This window comes from Amblyomma mixtum, chromosome 9 (assembly GCF_055824585.1).
Source record: "Amblyomma mixtum isolate Tamu chromosome 9, ASM5582458v1, whole genome shotgun sequence".
Classification (NCBI taxonomy): domain Eukaryota; kingdom Metazoa; phylum Arthropoda; class Arachnida; order Ixodida; family Ixodidae; genus Amblyomma; species Amblyomma mixtum.
Window position 1 is genome coordinate 59,788,011 of NC_143020.1, and position 14,733 is coordinate 59,802,743.

The window sequence follows — 14,733 nt, forward strand, 5'->3', positions numbered from 1 at the left end:
GTTCTTCTCGGAAGGGGATAAGAGACGGCTAGCATAGGCAATTACACGATGTGTGCCACATTGACGCTGGGAAAGGATTGCACCGATGCCATGGCCACTAGCATCAGTACGGACTTCCGTAGGAGCGTACACATCGAAATGTGCCAAGACCAGTGCAGTGGTAAGCTTTCTTATAAGGTGGGCAAATGCTTGGTCTTGGGAGGACCCCCAGGAAAACTAACATCCTTTTTAAGAAGATCGGTGAGCGGCTGAGCAATGTCGGCAAAATCTTGAATGAATCTACGAAAGTAAGAACAAAGGCCCAAAAAACTTCGGACGTCATTGCTCGAACGGGGTACTGGGAAGTCTTTTACTGCTCGGATCTTGTCTGGATCGGGACGAACCCCCGTAGCATCGACGACATGGCCTAATATATTGAGCTGGCGACGCGCGAAACGGCATTTTGAAGAGTTGAGCTGCAGCCCGGCATGGCGAAAGAGGGAAAGAACTTGTGAAAGGTGGCCCATGTGGGACGAAAACGAGGGCGAAAACAAAATTACATCGTCTAAATAGCACAGGCAAGTGGACCACTTAAATCCTTGCAGCAAGGAGTCCATCATGCGCTCGAAAGTGGCTGGGGCGTTACATAAGCCGAAAGGCATAACCTTAAACTGATATAAGCCATCAGCAGTAACAAACGCAGTCTTCTCCCGGTCCTGGTCATCCACAGCAATTTGCCAATAGCCAGATCGGAGGTCTATGGAGGAGAAGAATTTGGCTCCGTAGAGGCAGTCTAAGGCATCGTCGATTCGAGGAAGCGGATAGACATCTTTTTTAGTGATCTTATTCAAGTGACGGTAATCCACACAAAAGCGCCACGAGCCATCTTTCTTCTTGACCAAGACGACGGGCGAAGCCCAAGGACTGTGAGAGGGCTCAATGATGTTCTTCTCCAGCATTTTTGTCACTTCCGCCTGGATTACCTGTCGTTCGGCATGGGAGACCCGGTATGGTCGGCGGCGGATAGGAGGAGCATCGCCGGTGTCGATGAGGTGCGTAACGGTAAGAGCTTGGCCGAGGGCGCTGTTATGGAGGTCGAAGATGTCGGAATAGGACTCGAGAAGCGCACGCAGCTGAGAAGATTGGGCAGGGAGCAAATCGGAGGGCATCATTGCCGTGATCGCGTCAGTCGAAGTGGGATCGTGAGCAGGGTCTGCAGGAGCTGATGCATGGGCAGTGTCCAATGGGGCAACTTGGCAGGAGCCAATAGGTGCGAACGTTGCCACGCATATGCCAGGTGGAAGGACTTGGGCTGAATAGCTGAAATTGATTAACGGAAGTGACACACTGTTTCCCCTGATTGTAGCGACAGTATGGGGCAGTGCAACGTTGCGGTGCAGCAAGACATCTGAAATAGGGGCGTCTAAGTAGTCACCATCGGCGACTGATGAGGTAGGACGTAGGGTAACGAATAAGGCGGCTAGGGAGGGCAGAGAAACTTGGTCGGGCGAATACAGTATGGGAGAAGGCAAGGGTTCAGGATCGATGGCTGGGAGATCGAGGTGTAGGATGCCGTGCGAGCAGTCTATCAGGGCGGAGTGTTCTGATAGGAAATCGAGGCCGAGGATGAGGTCATGAGCACAAGGGGTCGAAACATTGAACTGCACCGGAAGGTCATGGCCAGCAACACTAACGCGTGCAGTGCAGAGTCCGTCAACACAAACTGTTCCGCCGTCCGCGACACGCACTCGAGACCGAGCTGGCGTGAGAACTTTACGTAAACGACGACGAAGTTGTGCACTCATGACAGAGATGTGCGCTCCAGTGTCGACAAGCGCACGCACGGGAACACCATCAACACAAACGTCTAGTTGGTTCAAGTGGGAGGTCTGTAGAGGATTTGTGGGCCTGGTCGTGGATGCAGCGTCACCTCCGGGAGCTGCATCAGCTAGTTTTCCAAGTCAGAGCGGTCGTATGAGGCTGCAGTCGAGGATCGAAGGGACTGCGGGGATCGGAAACGACGGCCTCGTGGAGATGGAGAGCGGGAAGAACGACGTGGTCGGGAGCTGGTGAGATCGTTGGCCGAATCTGATTGGTCATGAGGTGGTCGGGGCGGAAAACGGCGGGGAATATCTGAACGGTTGTCATAGGAGAGCTCGGTGCGAGGAGTCGGAAACCATCTATTGCGGCAGTGCCGGGAAATGTGGCCGACACAGGAACAATTGAAACATATGGGGCGATCATCAGGCGTGCGCCACTCTGCTGGATTTCGGTAGCGACGAAAGTTCGGAGCACTGGGACGGTAAGCATTCCTGGTTGGAGGCCGGACGCTAGAGTTCCCGATGGAACAGATGGCAGGTGAGAGATTCAAATTTGCGAGTTCCTCTCGTACGACGGCTTGAATAAGGGACACATCGGGCAAGGGGTGACTGGGGATGGTAGGTTGGAGGGCCGCAGGTGCACAGGCCTCCATTTCGCGGCGAACGATCCGGGTGACTGTGTCGTTGATGTTGAGAGGCGAAGTGGGAGGTGGGCTAGTTGGCGGCTGCTGCAAAACACACGAAGATGTGGCGGCCGTATGGGGAAGTCTGAAATTGTGGAAATATGCGCCGGCTCTTTACTTGCTCGAAGAGACGGCACTCCTTAATAAGGGCATCCACGGTATCACTGCCTTTGCAGAGAAGTAAATGAAAAGCGTCGTCCGCGATCCCCTTTAGGATGTGGCCCACCTTTTTCGATTCCGACATGGAGTTGTCAACCTGGTGACATAAGGCAAGGACGTCTTGAATATACGTGATGTAACTTTCACAGGTGGACTGAGCACGCGAGTCAAGATGTTTTTGGGCTGCGAGCTTCGAAGCATCTGGAGGTCCGAAGAGAGCGCGAAGCTTTTCTTTAAAGGTGTCCCAACTCGTTAATTCGTCCTCATGGGTTTCGTACTATTGCCTCGCTGTGCCAGACAAATAGAAAATGACGTTGGCCAGCATGACGGTGGGGTCCCACCTGTTATGGGCGCTGACGCGTTCATACATCAAGATCCATCTGTCGACGTTTTCAGTTGAGGCACCGGAGAAGATGTTGGGGTCACGGGGATGAGCCATGACCATGAATGTAGTGGCAGTGGGACTTGGCGAGTCGCCGGGCTGCGTCATTGTAGCGGTCCCGGTGTAGCGACCGCTGCGAAGCTCCGTGATGGAATAGGCCAGAACGAGAGGAAGGGGAAAGTCCTCACCTCCACCAAGAGATGTTACGTGGCAGGAGGCGTTCACAGCCCGCAGAACACTGGTGCACTCACACTGAACAGACCACAAGCACAGGGCGCACCGGACGTCAAGACACAGGCCACTGCACAGGATTCAGAGCCCGCGCACGCGCCAAGCGCCCTCTCACTTCGTCTGCCTCATCGTCTCTGAGTCGACCCGTAGCAATATAATAAAACTAAATAATTTAGTTTTGCATTATTTCTACCGAGCCGTTTCAGTTTTGGGTTGTTTGTGCCGGGGTGTGCTATGATGTCAGAATCATGGAAGAACACAAACCTCGTACCGGCGGTCACAAACGTAGTAACGCACAGAGTGCTGTATCGTTTGTCCTTGTACGCATGCTGTGCATACAAAGCGCCTTTAGAAACGGCGGCAAACTTGGCCGGTACGGCGATAAGCTGAGAAACGCTAAAGCAGCTCGCTTGGGCTGGTCTAAGTGGGCACACCGTCTGCCAGCGCGGTTTATGCGTTGTGTTTGTCTTTGTCACACTATGCCAATACTCGGAGGAAGGCTCTTGGCTCGTAGACCAACGCGGAATAGTAGGGCTGGACTCAGTCGTTGTCATTTTTACATTACAAAAAGACGACGCTTCATCATCCGCACCGACCAATAGCCATCGCCTTATTCACTCCCCCCCCCCCCCCCCCCCCCCCAGCCATATCGAGTGAGTGCTTCGGCTCTTGGGGCGGTTGACTTTGATACCTGCTGATCGCTTTTTTTCTGGCGCTTGTTTAGCAAAGAGTCCATGTGTTCGCAAAGTGAATGCTTCAAGGTGATACTACGCGATTCACTATTTACAATGCGAGTGTGAACTTCCACCACAGATGCACGTCAGTGCTAATGTGTGCACACAGCAACAGCACTTTCGTTCGCATAAACTAGCGCTATGCTCTACTTCCGCCAAATGATATCTTCTTTCTTGCGCCGGTTCTAAAATCGTCCAGTAACTGAACTGCAGTACAGCGAGACTTCCCTGTAATACCACTTTTATATGATGCAATTGTATGCAAATTCTGCCCATACAAGGCTTCCGTATCTAAAGCCCAAAACGATGGAGGCTACCAGAGAAGTGCGAAGGTGCTAGCCAAGTTTCTAGCTGTGGCGTCAAACATGGTAGTTGAGTTCCATCCTGCAATCTGACGTGAGTCTTTGAATTCTTGTTCATTCTATTGAGGTCAGGGTCAGATGAAAAGGACCAGAACAGCTTCAGGTGTGAAGGCTAGATAAAGTATCCTTCCACAATGTGCCCTAATGACCAAAAACATGACATTTCTGTCACAAGTCCCTGTAAGCGCATTGGATAATAAGATATTTGCAGGCGGCTCGTACCGCTTCGTGAACTCATTCACAATTGTGAACGTCAGAGGGGCGTTCATAGCAGAGCAGAGGGCTCTTCCGATCACCTTCAATTACTCCCATTTCGGCTAGCTGCTCTCTTATTGTACTGTAAACTATCGAATTTAGTCCCGTCATCTCAGTGGCGGCCGTGTCCGATCACGTTAATGCGACGTGTCCCTCAAAGCTCGACACTGTTGTGTAACCATATTCTGTACTCAAACGCTGAACCATCACTCCAGCAAACATAATGCTTCACTCGGAATCGAGAAGGGGGCCGTCGCGTCGCCGCGTCTCTACTATCTCTCACGCCGCCAGACGGGAAAAGGGGAAGAGGGAGAACGGGTCAGGAAGGAAGGAAGAGCCGGCGCGACAACGGGAACACTCCCCTTCGCCTTAGCGCGCGACGTCTTCCTCTCCGTTCCTCTCCAGGGGGCGCCAGCATCGGCGCTTTTTTTCCGGGCGCTTCGGGAGCCCGCGCTCCGGTGCCAAAATTAACCGGCAGCCGGCAGGGTTCGAAGCGCGCGTACAGCTCTCTGCATCTGTTCGCTGCTGCTCGTAGGCTCGTCCGCATGACAGGCTAGGAATGCGGTCACGCATGCATGGGCAACCCCGGATGTCCGACAGGATACGTGGTGAAATGAAGAGTCGACTTCGGTTAGCCGTCAGGGTTGGCTGCCATGTAACACTGTGGTGAGCACGCGGCGACCACCGGCACCCATGGATACTCAATGATTTTCCAGACAGGATTGATGACGCATGATGCTGGGCTCGTCAACGTGGAGTGTGGGTTGTGCCATTTGACGGATGCGTCACTGTTTCTTATCAGGTGAGCTTTCGCAGTCCGTTCCATGCTTACTCTACTTTTGCTTTTTCATTGTCTGAGGGAGTGACAGAGACCATGTATCAGGGAACAAATTGGCTTCCTTATAAAAGAGTAACATTTTTTCGTCCCGTGCAACAGGCACACGGCAGCTTTATCGTGCGCTTCGGTGTATGTTGCGAGTGGCGCTATGACTATAGGTTAATTGAAGTTTAATTTGTTGATAAGTAGATAAAATATGTTTTAAATCTGAAATACGCGCAAATGCTGCACAACATAGTGCTACCTCGAAAAATTACTGCGCAGCGTTCATTTAAAGGCTGGAGCTATTCCTCTCTCTCACTGTGAGTCGACAAAGCTAATTAAATAGCACCAGCTTAAGGGTTGTAAGTGTTTCTAGTGCAACATGGAAATGCATGTAAAGTTCAAATGGGAAAGTCGATAATTTCAAGTTATGTGCAATAATCTTGCACTGAGAGTAAAGAAGCGCTGATTCTACCCTTTCGAAAGCTAACACCCATAAACAATTTAAGTACTTTCATCAGAATGCAAAAAAAAATATAGCTGAAGTATAATAAAAAAATGCGATTCCGAGAGAAAAAAGAAGTCTTGAAAAATTTACACTTTCTGAAGCCTACTTATTAATGAGCTTATAAGCGGAAGAGCCGTGAAACACTCTATCTGCGAGTTTGCGCGCACATAAAGAAACTGATGCATTAATTTCGAGCTTAGGAACGCTTCGGGTTCCACGTTGATCACCGACAAGCCAGAGCAGAAGGCTACTAAAACATTGACTTGCGAGATGCATATCAATGATCTGGTGCTCACATGGTTTATAAAACTACTGGAACGTGCAAGTACCCTCAGGTGATGTGTTAGCGTCATCGTGTTCATACTCCATGCGCTCAGACGACGTGCAATTTTAACGCACTCACATATCGTAAAAACGAAAAGTAGGACAGGATACCCAAAGCTCTCAGTGGTGTTCATGTACACGAGTGTTTCTGTGCCGTTTTCGCGCTGTTTTCACTGTTCCTTGCCGGTTCGCTCGTCAAGTCATCATGCTACCCTGTTCCCTATTTGCAAGCGTTAGAACCGGAATAGGAGTGCATACACTATGTTGCAGATCCCCCCACCCCCCTCCACACACACAGGCAAAGCCTTAGTGCATGCAATAGACGATTTGAATCTTCTAGTTCAAGTAGCTACGAACGAAAGTGCACTTTGAGGAACTTCGGAGACCTTGTGAAAGTACTCTTTCATAAAAGGTGAAAACAAAAGTAATTTAATTAATTTTGGTGACAGCCTTGTCTCCCACTTATTATGTAAGCGCATCCGAGTGTTCCCATTTCGTGCTGGATCTAATGCCATTTCAGTGTAGTGATGACAGCGTGTTCGTGTCTTTCTTTAACTGATCTGAAAACCATTCTCCCAAAGATTTGTTTTTGTGTTTCTCTTTTACGTGTACGTGACCGCGTTTTTCATTGTGCTCTACACTTTTGTGTTTGTAACTCCTGCCCCCACTTCAATTGGTTTGGTTTATTGGGGTTTAACGTCCCGAAGCAACTCAGGCTATGAGGGACGGGCACTGCAATTCCGACTGGCGCTGTGGATTTCAGATAAATAAATAGTAAATAGTCTTCTGTCTTTCGTCCCGGCACGTTCATAATGGGATAAAAGCATAAGCCTGTCGCGTGTCGTTCTCTGACCTTGGCTTCTCAGGCTTCTCTTCGCAAATACAGTAGACTGCCGCTCGGTCTCGCTGTTAAATTCAGTCAATGCATTCCGAACAGGGTTCTTTGTCGCTTTTGCTAAATGTGATCGAATATTCTTCAGATATTTTTCACCTGGAACCGCCTGTCTGGTCGTTAGACAACTTCATTTGATCTGCGATGAGTTCCCGCTCTTTATTGTTTAAGGCTTTAAAGCAAGAGAGTAAATATTCGTACAATCATTAAAAAAAAAAAGCTGGAGAAAAATAGTACCGTGACTGCAAGATATTTTCATACTCTAGGAAAAAGATGTCAATGGTAAGAAGGCGCAACTAGGCCTTTCTAGGCGTGCAACGCTCCGAAACCAATTTCCGAAGGTGCTGGAAGGCCACTGGTTTTTTTATTGCTGTAAAACTCTAGAATGCTTTTATATGCATAAGTGTATTGAAAACAACATGTAAAAAGAGGCTTATTCGTTGATGTTATGTGGAAGACTTTTCGAAGTGGCTATGCAGTACACTTTCTTGAAAACAACATGTAAAAAGAGGCTCATTCGTTGATGTTATGTGGAAGACTTTACGAAGTGGCTATGCAGTACACTTTCTCAAAACGCCCTTCTTTACACCGTGACGTTACTTGAGCACTACACTGTCTAGTAAACTATGCGATGTAGACCACAATCTGCACCGATCAAAAAATGCACTGCACTTTCCCCTATACTCCAACACTATTGCCAAAGTCCGCTTCTGAAGGCCACTTCTAGGTCACTCAATCTCGAGTATAGAGCGGGATACGCCCCAGTAAGACCAACTGTGCAACACAGGCAACTTCACAATGAAAAAATAAACAGCAAAAGGGTTTCAACGGGTTCGATATATCTGACCATTTACGCAATCAGCTATAGCAACTACACTAGTGTTTGGTGTAACAACTTTAAAACTACAACAATAAATAATTGTTTCGCAGTTTTGTTTTGTTCTGTCATTTCCTGAAGCTCTGGTATAAAAACAAAATCCGGTGTCATGACTGGTAATGGCGGTTTAATGTATGTTATAGAAGTGCGAAAAAGGAAGAAGGAGTTTACAAACAAAATATCACCGTCCTTCATCTAAACAATCGTCGTATCTGCTCTGTAGGGAGTGAAGGACAAGAAGCGGGATATGTGGTGCGAAATCATTTCAGGTGAGCTGTGTAATGACATAATGAGCGAAGTGAACAAAAAAATAAATCCGCAGTGTGCATTAAATTATTCAAACGCTGGAGCAGCTAAAAAAGCACTATACATGGAGCTCTCGCTACTAGTTCGAAGGATATAGAACCCAGTGGCTCATAATCCTGAATTTCATTCCGGGATTTCAGGAATCCGTAGGTGTAAATGGCTGTGCGAATAAAACTCTTTACAAGGAATAAAAAAAACGTACGTTCTCAAGTGAATTCGCAGATCATGACTCGTCCCTGCTAAAGCAGCCTGGGCGCTGTTCGTCGATCTTGACGCAAAACTGTGCCTCCCAAAGTGGCCAGTTCGCATCAGCTCAAAATTCGTAGCCTAGCCTACTCGAAACCATCGTAACAAAAACACCCGAAGAAAAGGAAAAGAAATGCGAGGATAATACACCAAATAGCGGAAAATAAGGCCAGAATGGGCTTATTCATAGGAGGAAAAACATGCGCAAAAAAGAATGCACTTGAGACACCGCCCTGCATCACTCCCGGAGGCCGCGTGACACACATGTTTCCCCATCCCACTGTCTATGGAAAGGCGTTGCACGATGTGATCGCACGAGCACGTCCCCTCGTCAGGAGACGAGAGATGGGCGTGTTTGCACGACACTTCCATCCACTGCAGAAACCAGTCGACGGGAGTTTCTGGGAGCGAGAACAACAAGAGAGGAGCGTCACTGGCGGAGACGTACTGTATTGCGAAAACACAGGCCGCTGCTCCTGGCTTGCGAGAAGTCAATAAGTGTCTCAGAAGGATGTGGGAGTTAGCGTGGCAGTGTAAAGACGTGTCTCAAGAGAAGAAAATGAAGGGGAGCACGTCGATGAACTCTCCCGAGGCCTGGTCGATGAATCCCCAATACCACGTCCAATGCATTGGGCTTGTTAGAGCGGGGCAAACAAGCAGCACGTTTTTGAGGTTGCAGATGGGAATGCGAAATTAATTAGAGGGGAGCCGCAACTGTTGCGATTACTTGCAAAGACTAGCCTACCACTATAGGAGCGAGATTAGCTTCGCTTTTCGCAAGCGACTTAAAACCAGCCTCACAATTACCATCGTTTCGGTATAATGTGCTACATTACTCGCCGAAGGCTGATTTATGCGGCTTTATTCTGTGAGCTTTTTCATTCTCTTGGTAGTCAATATGAGGAGCAGTCGAGAGCCGAAACACTTTGAACATGTGAGAGTTTTTTTCTTTTTTCAAAACAAAATTTAGCAGTCAACAAATGCAGATTGCCCAGTGCGTACGGAAAAGTCTGATTATTATTTCGTTTCTCCAAAATAAATGCGCCACCAGTAATATAAACCCTTTTTAATGACTCATCGAGGATGAAAATTTGTCTGAAAACATCACTGAAACAAAAGCTAGAACTGAACAGTTAATAAAACATACCTACACTTCTACAGCAATTGTGTTGTTCTCCAGTGGTTTCTCAATGCTGCGCGGTAATGGGTTCAATGAAAGCCCGACCAACCCCCTTTGTTCATTTTCCACAAAACTGATTTCTTCCCCAAGAGAGGCGTGTGGTTTCTTTATATGCGTACTACTTGTTATTGTGAAATTATCGGGCCTTGAATCTTCTTGCAGTGACTACTATTCAAAAAGGCACGCTTGTACTTCTGTTTACTTGTGCATGTCGCTGATGTTTCTGAGCTTTATAGATTGGAGGCTGGCAGTCACCTTATGTAACAGTAGATTTGGTCCCGTCCTGGATGACACGTTGGGTTCAGAAACGACAACGTGCACAAGCATTATGTAGCCACCTTGTGTCAGACACTATTATGAATTAGAAAGTGTTTTTGGAAACCAGTCATGCGGCCTTTATGTTTGCTTGGCTTCTGAGTGGCTAAGATGAGCGCCTATATTAGCCCTGAGGCATGGAAAATACGGCGCTTCAGGAAATAGACGTTGGTTCCGCTTCACCCTAAACACCCTTAAATGTCACCGCGACATTTCAAAAGTTTACTAGAGCACCAGATTGGGAAACCACCAAGACATCACGGGAAACCTATTAGACCGTTTTCAAGAAGAAAAAATGTAAAACTGCATATTCCTCATGGTTTCAATGCGACCAGCCATTGAATGGGCTCAAGAAGTCGACCGCTCTGGAAGCGTGAGAGCTATTCACACTAGACAAAGACTGAGTACCGAGTCGGAAAATTAGGTTTTCCGGGCGTTCAGAGAAACTGCTTGCAGCGAAAAGTAGTTCAGTGAAGCGCGAGTGTGTTTGTACTTTCCGTACGGACAGGGAAGAAATTGTTGGGCGGCTATTGAGATTCGTTTGAAAGACGCTAGTGAGGTCTAGTAGTCGTTGCCGCAGGAGTCTCTAGAAACAATTGCAACCGCAGATGGAAATCATATTTATTTTCAAGGTGACCTTAAAGCACCAAGCAAGTACAGTGATGAGAAGTAGGACTGTCATTGTGTCGTTGCAATTTTCTCCGCAGCGGCTTTATATAAGTTTTGGAGTTGGATTAGTTTTTCTACACTTACATGCATTTTCCAGCTATCTATGAGCCCACACCCATGCGTGCCATTTGCAACGTGCATTTAACTTATCAATAATCTATTTATCTTTCCCACTCATATTATTAGATACAAATATCTATAATGGATTACACCTCTCATGACTTAAGTCGCCAGTCCAAGTCGAGCTGGCATATAGGCGAGGAAGCGTGTCGATGGCAACAGAATACAGATGTTGCAAACAATTTTTTAAAGCACAATGCTCTGACGCAAGCATCCAAAGAAAGAACCGTTGAGCCCCGGACTCATCGCGATGTCGCTATTACAGGAGTTTGCCCTCGTGAGCATTTCTGCCTCTCATTGCCGAAAACGAGAAACTGGTGTCATGAAAGTGAGGTAGGTATCCACTATATGAAACTTGGAGACGTTGGTGCTTTTCAAACCTAAAAACAGATTGACTTATCGCTTTGACGCGACGTTTGTGTTCTTAAAAAAAATTCCTCTATTATTTTGAAGCTACCGCTTGTAAATACTTATGTATAATGTACAACGAGACCGCGTTGAAGCTTGTCACTTGGCGGCTTGTATCTGTTCAAACCTGATACTGTTACTCCTCATTGTCTTTTCCAGTTTATTAGAGTAGGTATAGTATCAGTGTGTTGGATAATATGCAGTCTAATAATTCAACGGAAGGAAAGGGATCCAAGCTTATGATTTCGGCGGCAATGAAAGATGTGGTAGCATTATAATCTATGGCGAAAATCGCTGAAACGAGCTCTTTGCTCGACATGGGCCCAGGTGGCGCTAGAAATAGACATTCACTTGACGCCAGATGGAATGTAGGGAGAGATTCGAAGCAGTCATGTATTTGCAATGGAAGCTTTTATAGCGCTTCTTATGTCGGTGCCACGTTGTTTCCAGTTCCACTATACAATAGTACTGGAACAACTGGCATCTGACAGGAAACCCGGGAGGCTTGCGTGAAATAAGGGGTTCGAAATAAAAAAAAGAGTAATGTTAAAAATGCTCGAAAAATGAATACCATTGGTGCAATATCTAAAAAAAATTATCCAACATAACAATTTTATTTTTTCAGTTTTATTGCATTCTCACTTGTTCTCGTACCGGCTTTGTTATCGCAACGGCAATAGATGAGTGAATAGGCATTAACCCCGAACGAAGAGACACATAGAATTGAAAGTGCAGACAACAGTCATACCATTCCAATATTTTTGTTTTATTTTCGACCTGAAGCAGCCTTTCATGAAACAGCCTATACAAATTCTGTGTTCCTTTTTCTTGTCGGCCCTAATATCTACCTACATTCTCGTTTTGTCTCACTCTTTAGTTGTTGGCTGCTGTTAGGCGGCTGTTTTCATTTTTCTTTTTTTTTTTCGGGACGGGAGCGCTGCGATCATTTCTCAAATCGAGGAACAACTTTGGAAGGTGGGTGGCGAAGGAAAAAAAAGCTAGCGAGACGATGTGGAATGAAACGAAAAATAGGCAGTTTGGTAGGATGAAACTGCGGAAGTTTCGTCCAGGGCGGTAGAGGTAACTTTAGGTTAGCGCCTATCTATATCCTAAAAAAGCAGAGTGTTTTTCCGGTGTTCAGAAATAAAGAAAAGTGCAATATGGGGAACTATCTTGTTAGAGATACAACCGTTATGTTGTTAGAGACAAAACCGTTCCTGCTTGATGCATTTTTTTTTCGCGGGTAAGTGCGGTGACATCTCCAGTATTGCAAACTTTTCTTTACCATATTTGTCAGTTACCTTCTGAAACTTTTTTTCTCTAACCAAGAGCAAACTATAATTCTCGCAAGTAAGTTTTCTTGCAACTCCTCGACCTTTCTGCGCACCTGCTTGAGATAACGGCACATGGCACTTGACAACCTAAGGCATCGCGTCCAGAACTACGGAGCGCTATTCAGGTCTACTCCTAACGCTATGCGAAATTCTAAATAATAAATCGCTGCAAGCGTCGTCCGTCAATCATTTTTATAAGGCGCTTGAAGACCGAAAGAGAGCAACAGGGGCGGATTTCTTGCGGTTGCACCAACATGCACCCAAGCGTGCGTTGAAGATAAGTGGTGCACAAGCACTGGGGAACGTTCATGGCTGCCTGTATCATCTGACGGGTCGATCAGCTGCTTCTACACCAGGCCCTTTAAGTTGCCTCCGATAAAATTTTGGCAGAAATCTACATTTCCTTGTGAGGCTTAGGACTCTGCCTTAATCGAAACAGGCCACGCGTTACAACACACTCTCAGTCGTTATTTGGACTCCTATCCATTATTTCCGGCCACGTAGCTTCGGGATTTGGTTCGCTGAGGTCGAGGCTATCATAGCGTTCAACTGCATACCTCTACAGCATATTTTCTAATCCGTCGTCGTTGACGAGCTGCCGATCAAGCTGAAGCGCGTTTTCTTAGGGACGTTCATCAATCGCCACCCCAGAGAAAGCCTAAGATAATCCGTGCTCTCTCACTGGGGAGCCAAGTAGTAACTCCTCCCGCATGAAAGTGCCGATTATACCTTCGTCTCACACAGACGATCTTCCTACATCTAAGCTATCGATCACTGCCCGCCTTCATAATATATACTCTACGTGTTCAAGATGCGAACCACTTGGTACATTGAGTTCATCGCTGCTATAGTGAGGCTCACTCCTTCGTTCACAGTGTACTATGTCAAAACACGGTTGATCCTTAACCGCAACCTGTCGTTATGAGCAACAATCAAAAGGGAACGTCTACTAAATGCCAGCTCTTCTCAACAAACAGCTTGCTCGTGCTCCACGAACCACGTTTCACGCGATCGCTTCCGGACAAAACTTATCAAATGGGTCTCAGGGCTTGAGTGACGGAGGTCGTTGCACAGATAACTACGAAGACCATCTGACCAAAGGGGATGCATGCCACAGTGCTAGTCCGAGTAGATCTTTACTGCTCTCCGCACTTCAAGCGCCATTTGTATGCTGTCCGTCATTTTTTCACGATTTTGTGCATGGATCCTCACAGTCAGTATGGAGCTCACCCATCCCACATGTCTTACCAATTCGCTGACGTTTCTCTTTTCATGTAGCGCATCATGTAACGACACACGTTGGAGATTTGCATAGCTGCTATGGTGGCCGTGTTGTTGTGATGTGTCTCTCAGCACCAGCCGCGCTTGGTTCTTGGCGCTGCTTTCATATAAACGCTGGCGAATCCCAACTTGGACAACTCTTTCAAGGGGCGTTTAGAAGATCACTTTCAGATAGACCTATAGCCTCAGCGAATATACAACTTTGTTAGTCAAGCCAAACGGCTGTTTTCCAAAGACATTGACCTGCTTCGATTGACTTAGGATGAAGGATAACTGTTTGTGTCCTTTCTCTTTAAATGAAGCCCAATGTCATGGTACAAGCGCACACTGGGCTCTAAAAGGAGCGGCAAATCGATGGAGGGAACTTCTTCGTATTCTGATATTTTTTTTTTCAGTTTGAAAAAGATTAAGACGTTGAAATGTAACAAGAACATACTTACCAATTCTGGACAAAAGCAATTTTCAATAGGAAACCGTTTAGGAGCGCAAGTTTTTCAAATGTTGTCAGAGTTCATAGTTGTGAGATTGCACTATACGAATCAATATATCTGCAGATCTCCAGTGGCAGGCTTGTATTTTTTGCCATTAACGTTTTTGCTATTGTCGAAATCGTTCCCTTTTGGTTCGCATCGAACACTCTTAACTGCTCGATTCGAACGATAGAAAATTTTTAAATGAACTCCCATGCATCGGATGAATGTGCCAATATTTTCAATCTTTCTCTCACAGTAGCTTACAATATTCTAACATAAAAGTTTTCATCCAAGAGCGCTAGACATGAGGAATGAATAAACTGCATTAGAATGAACCACGTATAAACAAGAAACATTTAATATTCTCAAAGAAAT

At 46.5% G+C, this 14,733-nt stretch overlaps 1 protein-coding gene across 3 annotated transcripts in view; it reads left to right on the forward strand.

The window, feature by feature from the left end:
* LOC149329217 (potassium voltage-gated channel subfamily KQT member 1-like) overlaps positions 1 to 14,733 on the forward strand; it is a 156,657-nt gene that overhangs the window by 23,572 nt on the left and 118,352 nt on the right. The window contains exon 1 of one of the 3 annotated variants that reach the window (XM_089560149.1): positions 5,092 to 5,407. The exons of the other annotated variants lie outside the window; for them this stretch is intronic. The gene's annotated coding sequence lies outside the window, so the exon portion shown is untranslated. Of the gene's footprint in view, positions 1 to 5,091; positions 5,408 to 14,733 lie in introns of those variants that run through there. 3 annotated transcript variants of the gene reach the window in all.